General features: G+C 36.9%; 1 long non-coding RNA gene across 2 annotated transcripts; it reads right to left on the bottom strand.

Moving 5' to 3' along the window:
• Positions 1-220: 220 nt before the first annotated feature.
• LOC140852160 (uncharacterized) lies at positions 221-2,026 on the bottom strand. 2 transcript variants are annotated; one of them, XR_012135139.1, is made up of 4 exons: positions 1,818-2,026; positions 1,664-1,724; positions 1,036-1,538; positions 222-932 (listed from the first exon to the last, which is right to left on the bottom strand). It is a non-coding gene; the product is annotated as an uncharacterized lncRNA (long non-coding RNA). The 2 variants fall into 2 exon arrangements; XR_012135138.1 differs by having other exon boundaries at positions 221-1,538.
• Positions 2,027-10,811: the final 8,785 nt, after the last annotated feature.

Genomic DNA, 10,811 nt, shown 5'->3' with positions numbered 1-10,811 from the left:
TATCACTAAGGCCAATAGCCTCCATTGCTTTGCAATATTTTGCAAATGGAACATTTACATAACTTGCCTCTTTAAACATCAAATCCTGCTCTAGACCTCCCCCGCAACCCCCGGAAAAAAAAAAAATCATTTCTTTTATATAAAATTGTAGAATAGGTTCTTTGTGCCAATCTTGACATATGTAACCTATAGATTACTCCTGAACTGCATCGACCCTTAGTTGAATATTTTTAAAATGATCAACCAGTCAAATAAGATATTATAGTCATTACCAACTCCATAATCATGTACCACAAAAATATTGCTAGCAAAGGAAGGACAAACTGAAGAAATATGTTTCCATGCCTCCCTAAGTTAAATTATTTAAAGAAAGAGATAATAGGAACAAAAAAGATTAAGAAAGAAATTCTTGTTTCAAAATGACGACGATGATGATATGCTAAAGATTCGGAGTATCCCTTTCATTCTGCCAAGACACAAGATCATTTGACAAGGCTCTAGAACAGACAATCAGAAGAATTTGAAAATAAACATCTGACTGACTTAAGCAGCATGGTTAGACAAGCAGGCAACAAGTGCCTGGGTATTGCAGGATATCAAACGAGTACTTGAACCTCCATGAAACCTTCCATAGTGGGTCCATTTGTAATAACTATGGACATTCTTGTGATGTAATGAGGATACTTAGTAGAACCTGCTAAACATAGGGATTAGGCCGAGAAAGAGGTTTCAAAATAAAGGAATGAGGAGTTGGTATCCTCATGAACCTCGAAGGTAATGAAGGATTAGGAGGCATCCCAATCATGATCGGTACCTGTAATTTTCAAGCATGCTTCCTTATCCAATCTTCCATGGAGCCTTCCTGATTAGAGTTGTGTTCCATGTGCAATCCCATTTTTATATTTTGAGGCAGCTTTTCTTATTGCATAGAACTTGTAAGTAATAACAAGTCTGAATTAATTATATATGCAGATTCCAACAGAATATAACAAGTCTTGCAATTTTTCTTGAGCCCAAAAGGGAAGGAATAAGTACCTGCAACATCTTGGCCATCATAAGTGCCACGATACACGGTACCATAGGTCCCTTTAGCAATAACATACCTCATATCCAGTTTGGATACATCGACTTCCCATTCTTCTTTGGGCTTTAGAGGACCACTCTTGTCCTTGATCCACACCCTAGAAAGTGTTTTCTCCAGCTGAATATCTAAGCTCTTGAGGTCAATTTTATCAGCTCTCAAGAACATGTCCTTGGTACTCAAGCTCCCAGGACTCTTCAATTTATTCTGTGAATCCCCGTCCTTCGCTTCGGAAGCACGGCCAACGCTTCCATTCTCTATTTCTATCCTCAAATCCATATTGCCAAATTAACACCCCCCCCGGTAAAAGCCCAAGAATGAACCTCAACTGGAGGGATTTCCCCCAAAAGCTATAAATTTTTCATTATTTTCTCCATCAGTCATCAACCGACTGCCATCCGAAGGAAGAGACGCTGAAAAGTCCCTCCTTTGCGACCACAGTCCTCAGCCAGACAACCTGGAATGCAGAATCCTTTCAATCAAATGCCTAAATCAATCAAACACAGCAAAAAAAAAAACAACAACAACAACACCATAAATCAAAAAATACTTAATTTTCACAGCAAACAATGCGAATCAAACCTGAAATCAGAACGAATCATCAGAACTCGGATAGCAGAAGCTCCAAAATCCCATCTTTTCTCTGCCAAACAACAAAGCCGCTCAAGTTAGACTGAGATTCAACAGGAAAAAAAAAAAAGGCAATTTGAAGATTTTCAAGCAGAAGGAATCGAACGTGGAGAAAAGGGGAGAAGACGAGTAATCCACAAGAAAAGGAGGCCGATCTCGTAGACCCGGGGCACAGAACCCTAGGTAACAACCTCGAGGTGGCTTCCGGATCGATTTAGAGCAGCGAAAAAACGGTGGAAAAGGAGAGAAAACAGAAGAATGGAAGGACAGCGTCACTTCGGTCGTCACAAGACAGAGAGAGAGAGAGAGGGGGGGAGGGGGGGGGGTGGCGGTGGAGGTGTGTGGGGAAAGGGCGCGAGGAATCATGCCCTTAAAAGTAGGGGAGAGACGACCGCTTCCAACCAAAAAGAAACCGCAAGAAAGCGGAGGAGCCAAAAAAAATCAAATACCAGAAGACAACAAGAGCGAAAGCGAAAGTTCTCTTTTTACAGAAAAGTCCTTAACATTTTTATTTTATTAGACTGCTATAGACATAAATCATCCATCTGATGGTAGCAGCAATGCATAGGTTGTCCATTGGATGATTCTGTTTTAATACTTGTTACATAAGAAGCTTATAGTTACTTGAGTTTTCTACTAAAAGAGAATGGTACTCATGGTCTAACTTCTCACATTCCTTAAGCATATTAAGCCATGTGATCTATCCCATTTTAATATATTGAAGCATGGCATGCCCAAGCATGATATGCTTGCATTTTCTTTGTCAAGATATTTACATCTTAAAATATTTGTAATACTAAACAATAATACATCCAGTTTCTTTATGCCAAATTTGATACATGTTTTGAAAATAAATCTTGTTTTTAATCTACAATTTTAGTCATTTCCGTATTAATCTTGTCTGGTACCCTTTTTTTTTCTCAATTAACATTAAGTCATATTAACGTTTAAAAAGGCGTATTTTTTTCAATTATAGTATCAATTATAGCAATTACTATTGAGATAGATTTGCTATAGTTCAATGGAGAGATCAAATTTTTATTTCAACACTTCTTAAATAATATACTTATTAGTAAAATTTTTATATAAATGGACACATATTACACTATTAAGATCATAACAACCTCAGCAAAAGGAGATCCTGATGTAAAAGTTTGCCCATTGTATCTCTGGCAATTTTGGTACATGATTGCATATCCATGAATAGAATATAGAAAATATGGATGGATGGAACCACATGTACCACTAACTTGAGCAATTATTGTATCATCATCAATCTTGTCCACAGATCCAAATGATCAGAAAAAGACATGTAAAAGGGTGTAAATTCTATTTCAAGGAATATAGGGCGTTCGATGTAAAATATGCATTTACTTGGCCAGAGGCGGGAGTGCCTTGCAAAAAGCGGCACGGTGGTTTCGCAGCCTCGAGTTCCCGCCGGACCAACAAAATTATTGTCTCATTTGTTTTTTTACTTAATTAATATAGTGATACTAATAAAATATCCGGAAAACAGGATTTTCGTTTCACCTTACCGTACATGCAAAGTTGCGGCTATGATTGGCTCTGTCGCTGTTCTGACACCTTGGGTTTTACAAATTTCACTCCGAGATTCCTGCCAAAATATTGGATAAAAATCACTCGAGATCATCTTGGTTTTTTGATAACAAGGGCGGTCAGCCCAGCCGAATTTATTAGCAAGGTGACTATTTGTAAAAGGACCAGGAGAGATAAATAGTGCATCAGACTTGCCTCGTCTAAGATGGCCTAGCTGGGGCAAAAGGAAAAAGGGATAAAGAAGAAGAACTCGAGCAAGTGGGACACCGAGGATGTGAACTTCTTTTGAGCCCGTTATTTCGTGTATAAGTATTATAAAAAAAATAGATCAATTGATCAATTTATTCATATTTTTATAATTTTTAGATAAATAAATTATTTTTTATAAATAATATTTATTTATAAAATAAATAGAAATTTTATTCATTTAAAAAATAAAAAAATTATTTTTTATTAATTAAAAAAATAATCTTTTTATTTCATTCCTACTGTATCCCTAACCCTATAATAATATCATAATAATGATATAATGTTATAGTATAATATCTTATTTATTATTATAATATAATATTAATATCTTATACTACTATTATAATATAATAAAACTAGCCGAACGGCCTCACGTTGTGCATGGTCGGATGCACGAAAATAATTTTTCAGATATTACTGTATTTTTATTATTATTCAAATTATTATTAATAATAAATTAATATTTTATTTTTTAAAAAAATAATATTTTATTATTATTTTTTGAAATTAATTTTTAAAAATAATATGTTATTATATAAATAGTATTTTTAAATTAATAATAAAATTATTATTTTTAAAATAATATTTTGAAAAAATAATATTTTTATTATTATTTTAAAATTAATATTTTTGCTTCAAATTATTATTATTAATAAAATAATAATATTTTTTTCCTCCTTCTTTTTAAATATTTTTTTTCTTCCTCCCGCCGCCCCCGCCCTTATAGCCTGAGACCAAGGTCACTGCCATCCATGCTGCCCCCACCATGGCCCCACCCCACTACCTTCCACATTGGATGCATGAAAATAATTTTTTTAATGTTGCTATATTCTTGTTATTATTTGAATAATTATTAATAATAAATTAATATGTTAAAAATAATATATTTATTATTATTTAAAAATAATATTTTATTATCAATTTTTTGAAATAATTTTTTTAAAAATAATATATTATTATTATTATTTTAAATAATATTTTAAAAAATAATATTTTTATTATTATTTTAAAATTAATATTTTTTTATCTTAAATTATTATTAATAATAAAATAATAATATTTTTTTACTTTTTTCTCTTCCTCCTCAATTATTTTTTTAAAATTAATATCTTAAAAAAATAATATTTTAAATTATTATTAGTAATCAAATAATAATATTTTTTTCTTCCCCCTCTCCAAATATTTTTTTCTTTTTTTCCTTCCTTCCTCCCCTCCCCAAATAATTTTTTTAAATTAATATTCTAGAAAAATAATATTTTAAATTATTATTAGTAATAAAATAATAATAATTTTTTCTCTCTCTCTTCAAATATTTTTTTCTTTTTTTTTTTCATTTTTTTCCCTTCCCTTCCCTTCCTCCCGCTGTCTCTCCCCCACCCCTCGACCCCACCATGTCCCTTGGCTCCAACGCCACCAATCCCCCTCTCCTCCCCTCTGCGACCCCGGCCCATCGCTGTCCCCTCCTATTCCCTCCCTCAACCCTGACAAATCTGAGCCTCCGTAGCTCCGTACGAGCACTAGCAACCGCTCTTCCCCTCCTCCAGCTCCGATGCCACCAACCCAGCCTCGCCCCACCATCGTCTGCATTACACCAGCCGTCCACACCGTACCCAATTTCGTAAGACCACCAAACCCCCACCTCTCCCCAGGCTCTGAATCCACCAACCCCCCTCCCCTCCTCTCTCCGGTCCCACCCTGTCGCTGTCCCCTCCTGTTCCCCAAAAGGTCTAGATCTTCGGCCACCACCACTCTCTCGATTAATTTTCTTTTCTTCGATGTCTTGGATTTTTGCTTCCGACGAGTCGAGCAATCATCCTCACCACCGTTTGAGAGGAAGGGATCGAAGGTCAGTTGGATGGAGAGGCTGCCGTCATCGTCGAAGCTGTCACTGACGAGAAGATTGAAGGACACATTCTGCCTATTGGATCTGATGGACATGGGCGGAAGAATCTGATGAAATTTGATTAAAAAGAGAAGGAGATGGGCGTTCGAAGGGCTTGAGAAGCTTCAAAGAAAAAAAAATTGGGAGGGAAGAAGGTGACGGTGCCTCAGGGAGATCGAAAGGACGGGCCAATATCGATGACAATAGGGAGGAAGGTGATGGTGGAGAATGGCGGGAGGTGGCAGCGAGGAGAGTGGGAAGGAGATGGAAAAAAAAGTCAGGAGGAGACGGAAAGCTTCGTAAGAAAAAAAAATAAAATATTTATAGAAAAGCTGAAACTCGACATGTGGCACATTGGAAAGATTTTGACTTTCTGAATTGACAACACTACAATACTCCCTCACAGAGTATTGTTTTATATATATATTATATTATTTAATATCTACTAATATTATAGACTATATTATAATATATATTTTATCTATTATATATAATATAATATAATTTATTATATTATATATAACATATATTATTTATATTTATAAATATATAATACATTATATATTATAAAATATAAAATATAACATATTATACTATTATATTATATATAATAATATTTATGTAATAAAGAGTATTATGAAAAATATGGATAGATCTTAGCAACTTATCCGAAAAAATTAGTAATACAAAAGAATATGGATATCAAATTTTTGAACCATTTTTAAATATATAAACGAACATGAATAAGTTATTTTTTTAAGAAATACTTATTCAAAAAAATATAGATTCCTAGACAAATTGTTTATCCTCTTAGAGCTAGTAACATCTTCTATAGGTAACGTTTGATGACCCAAATGAGATCACCATGGTGATTAAAGATCATAGATGATCTAAGATCATAGATGATCTGAATTCTATGATGATCTGATCTTCAATGATCTAAGATCATAGTATTTCATAGATCATGATCTGGTGATTAAAGATCTTTGAGTATTCACGAGTAATCTGTTTGGTATTCTACAAAAATCCAAGTTTGCTAATTATATAATACCAAACTACTCATAATATATTTTATAAAAATATATTTATTAATCATATATAATATATTATAAACAAAATATTACTATATTTATTAATATATGAATAATTAATAGATACTTATAAATATTTATTTTGATTAGGAAAATAATGCATATTGAAATAATTTAATTTTATTATATAAATATAAAGTAATTTAAAATTATCATTGAACCATAATATGACAATAATATGATTAATAATATATTATCATGCAATATATATCATAAATATAATATATAAAACCAAATATAATATAATGTTATATATAATATTGATATAATTTATTGATAGGATATTGATATATCAAATTTTTTATTAGATTGAGGAATATTTTTGTCCTTATATTTCAGTCTATGATCATTATCTAGTAGGTGATCTTGAATTTCTGACCTCGAGGATTGGTATCCCATTATTAGGTTGGGAGATGATTTGAGGAGTAAGAGTGATTTGAAACCACTGCTACGTAGGATCATCATGGTGTAACCAAATACAATGATTTCATCATCTCTATCCACTTCACCTTTGATTTTGAATGGACCATCCTATACCAAACGCCCCTATATGAGTGGATAGAGATTATTTTCTATTGGGATAAACCGACCAACCCCCATAAAACGATCGATCTCCAGTGCAAACCGACCGACACCCGATTCTGACCCCACAAATAGACATTACCCTGAAAATGACTACCGACTGAATATCGACCAAGCAGGCCGATATTACTCTCAACCGACCAACCGAACACACCTTACTGACTCAAGATCGGCAAGCGATCGATGTTCGGACACTACAGACAGTGGACTATTTTGACCATCGATATTTCAGAGTTCTCAACCGACAGTCAACCCCCGACGCATAGTCGACCGACTCATTCAATATATCATAACTGTCATGGACGGTTATCTCTCAAATATCACGACGTAATCCATGGGATTTAATAACCCACCACGAGATTACAGCCCAATGATTCTATGCCATAAAATGCGAGACCATATCCGACGGTTACAAGAACCTCGTCTATAAAAGGAGATAAAAAAATAGAACTGGTAAGCTACTTCGGGCCAAAGCTCTGCTACTATGAATATTGAAATTTACGGTTCACCAATTTTTCTCTCTGACTTAAGCATCGAGGGTCCCTGTCGGACACAAATTCGCTCTGTGTAGACATTGTCTTGCAGGTGCTCGTTCCCGACGACAGGCGATTGAGAGTTGGCCGCAACAGATTGATGCGCTAGGAAGGGGAGAAGATCGTATTCATTATGGGAAAAATCATAGCACAGCATTCTACGGCAACAGGGTCGGCGAGACACTCTTCTCGTCGGGAAGAGGTTCCTCCTCCTCCTCCAATAGCAGAGCCTAGTTCTTCACGTCTTGTGATCACCATGGACGTCTAGATCGCTGCACTTGTACAATAAATGAATATCCTCATGAAGGCAGTCAAAAGCCTCCAACAGCAACAAACACAACAGCAACAGCCACCAGCAGAGCAATCGATGGCACAGTCGGTGCCATCCAAGCACAGCCGCCATTATCCACGGCGATCACTGTCTTCCTCTCTGGAGCGACAGTCTCGATTTCTCTGTCGAGACGAACAATGACATTCTCGACACTCTTGGCATGCCACTCATCATTCTCGAAGTTCCTTTTCTCCTTTCCATGTCAATAGTACTAGGAAGGAGAAACGACTGCGAATGCCCTCCGCATCTCCTTCAAACTCGTCGGGTGGTTCTACCCCCAGAGTTTTCCGATGACGATTTAATGATTATGAACGTAAATTCCAAGAGATCAATCGCCAGCTTGCTCAGCTTCAAGTGAAAGGTCGGAAGTCCTCCAACGACTACGACTTTCACACCGTCCAGCCGCTCTCTCGACATGTCTTGGACCAACTGATCCCATCTTGGTTCAAGATACCTTAAGTGGAGCCATACGACGGATCCACCAACCCGATCGACTATCTTGAGAGCTACAAGGCTCTCATGACGATTCAGGAGGCAACTGACGCCCTCTGATACATCAACTTCTCGACAACTCTTCGAAAAACTGCTCGAGCTTGGTACACCGGGCTTCAATCGAGAAGCACATATTTTTTTGAGCAGTTAGAACATTCTTTCGTGGCCCACTTTAGCACCAACCGAAGGCTACCAAGAACTTCTGATAGTCTCTTCTCAATTAAGCAAGAAGAGATTGAAACACTTTGAAATTTTGTGGCTCGCTTTAATGCGGCCACACTTGAGGTCAAAGACCTCAATAAAAATATGGCTATCTCAGTCATGAAAAGAGGTTTGAGGAGATCTCGATTTATATATTCTTTGGATAAGACTCTCCCTCGAACTTATGTGAAACTTCTGGAGCGTGCATATAAATATATGCGCGCAGATGAAGGAGCTTCTGACCGACGTCAGACAGAAGGCAAAAGTCAGAAGAAGAAGAAGAAATAGAAAGAAGAAGCTTTGATTGAATCAAGACGGCCACCTACCGATAAACGAGCTTCGCCTCGACGATGAAGTCTGACGCTGAATTATGACAGGTATAACTCCTACATTCCTCTCTCTGCTCCTCGTGCGCAGATTCTCATGGAGATCGAAGGAGCAGAATACCTCCGACACCCCCCACCGATGAGAGCGCCACCGAGGAGCCACGATCGAAAGAAGTACTGTCGATTCTATCATGATCATAGTCATGATACCGAACAATGCATCCAGCTCAGGGATGAGATAGAGGTCCTGATTTGACGAGACTACCTTAAAAAATATCGAAGAGATCTGCCAACTCAATCTCCTGCCAATCGACGACTTCAGTTGACTGAGGAAGCTGTAAATAATCAACCAACTGTGGGGATAATCAACATGATCTCTGAATGATCGAACCAGAAGGCAACTTTTGAAGAAGAGTCAGTGAAACGACAACAACTCAATGTAATAACTTTCTCGAAAGAGAATGTTCGGAGAATTCAAACTCTTCACGATGATGCTGTTATTATTTCGACAATTAGCTAATAAAATCATGACGAATATTTTATTCTACTCGACTTCCTTCTGAATGCAACTACTCAAAGAATCAACTACTTTAGTGTCGACTATATTTTAGTCCTCTTGCAAAAATCAACATCCCGACTGTAATTTTAAAGCGACATCAAGTATGCAGGCTTTCACTGTAAAAATCAGAGGATCGACTATCTCGATATTGAATATACTTTGACTTTCACTGTAAAAATCAGAAGATCGACTATATCGACATCGAATATACTTCGACTTTTACTGTAAAAATCAGAAGATCGACTATCTCGACACCGACTACATTCTGGTTCCCTCACAGAATCGACCTACCGACTACAACTGGAGGCCAGCACCGATGATGCAGACTTTCTCCACAAAAGCCACGCTGCCCTCATAGTCAGCTCTCCATTGAAGCAGCTGGCTAATTTGCCAATTTAGTATCAACTAAGAAAGACAAAATGCCAACACGATCGAGGTTGGATTGAAATTATACCGACATGGCCACGGCTAGTCGAGGGATATTCGGCTTGCCATCGATTATCAAACAATACGACATATAAAACCGATCAAGCTTTGGATAATGGATATTCGACTTACCATCATTATCCTAACTAAATATATCAGAAACTATGCGACTAGCAAATTCTACAAAGTCTGCGAAATAGTCGGATCTACGATCTACATTCAGAGATTATTCTACAAACAGATATTACAGACTCGACAATACAGAGGAGCATTTCAGAATAGAAGTACTTCTTTCATTATAAAAAAAAAAGAGATTACAAAATTCGATTACATTTTTCTTTACAAAAAGATAAACCAAAGAAAACGTCGACTAATCTTCATCGCCGCCCTTCGCTCCACTGAAGAATTGGCAGGCCCACCTTGAATCGATTTCTTCGACAAACTCCATCTTCCAGCTCGGGGGACGGTACGACTCGAGTTGAGCTGTGGAGATGATTAATCGATCACATTGCTTGGCCAACCACATCAACAGCTTGACCCACTCATACGGAAACAGAGAGGGTCTCACCCGATTGACGACCACACCCTTCTCATATAAGAGCTAAAGGAGGGCTTCAGATTTTCGTCCACCGTCGAAGATAACCTTGATCGTGCAGCTGAGACGGGGATGTGGGATGTATGGTAACGGATTGTTGACCCCACCATTAGCACCAGGAGTAAAAAACTGACATCGACCCAAAGCGCAATGTCGCTTCCGAAATCGACCAACAATCGAACCCGAGAATAAGAAAACTCTCGAGCACGACAGGGAGTCGTTGGCCAAAATCTCCGACCATCCACCCCCTGCAGGAATCTCACCCATTGGAAGAAC

The sequence above is a fragment of the Elaeis guineensis genome, chromosome 10 (genome assembly GCF_000442705.2).
Source record: "Elaeis guineensis isolate ETL-2024a chromosome 10, EG11, whole genome shotgun sequence".
Lineage (NCBI taxonomy): Eukaryota > Viridiplantae > Streptophyta > Magnoliopsida > Arecales > Arecaceae > Elaeis > Elaeis guineensis.
This window is presented reverse-complemented; position numbering and strand designations above follow the sequence as displayed.